Raw genomic sequence first — 465 nt, 5'->3', positions numbered from 1 at the left:
CCCCCCGTCTGCTTGCCCCGCCCGGGCTGGTCCAGTAACAGGCTCACGTGTGCCGGGGGAGTCCCTTGATTGCAACTCTGGTGTAGGCTGGAGGAACGTTCCCGACCGGCTTACTGAGGGGCACCTGTTTCCCCTAATCGGAGAGCAACGCGGAAGAGAAACAGAGGAAGCTCCCTCCTTTGAAAGGAAAAACGAAATGATACCTGCTAGCTGAAAAACAAATACAAAGAAAGCTCTCGGATGCTTGGGGAAAGTGTAAAGAAGAGAAAGGGACCAGGGAGGGAAGCGGAGAGTCTCAATGATGGAGCTTGGTAGGAATTTAGCGTTCGCCTCCTTTGCTGTCGGAGGGTGGGGTCGCCGGGCTACACAATCCCCAAGTCTTTGAGCCTGCACCGCCCCCCGCCCCCTGCCCCCTGCCCCGTGCCCTACCTTCCCCACGGAGACCAGTTTCTTCCCTTCCCTTTT

This window comes from Ursus maritimus, unplaced genomic scaffold (assembly GCF_017311325.1).
Source record: "Ursus maritimus isolate PB19 unplaced genomic scaffold, ASM1731132v1 scaffold_9, whole genome shotgun sequence".
Classification (NCBI taxonomy): Eukaryota; Metazoa; Chordata; class Mammalia; order Carnivora; family Ursidae; genus Ursus; species Ursus maritimus.
The sequence above is the reverse complement of the archived record's forward strand: the minus strand, read 5'-3'. Positions refer to the sequence as shown.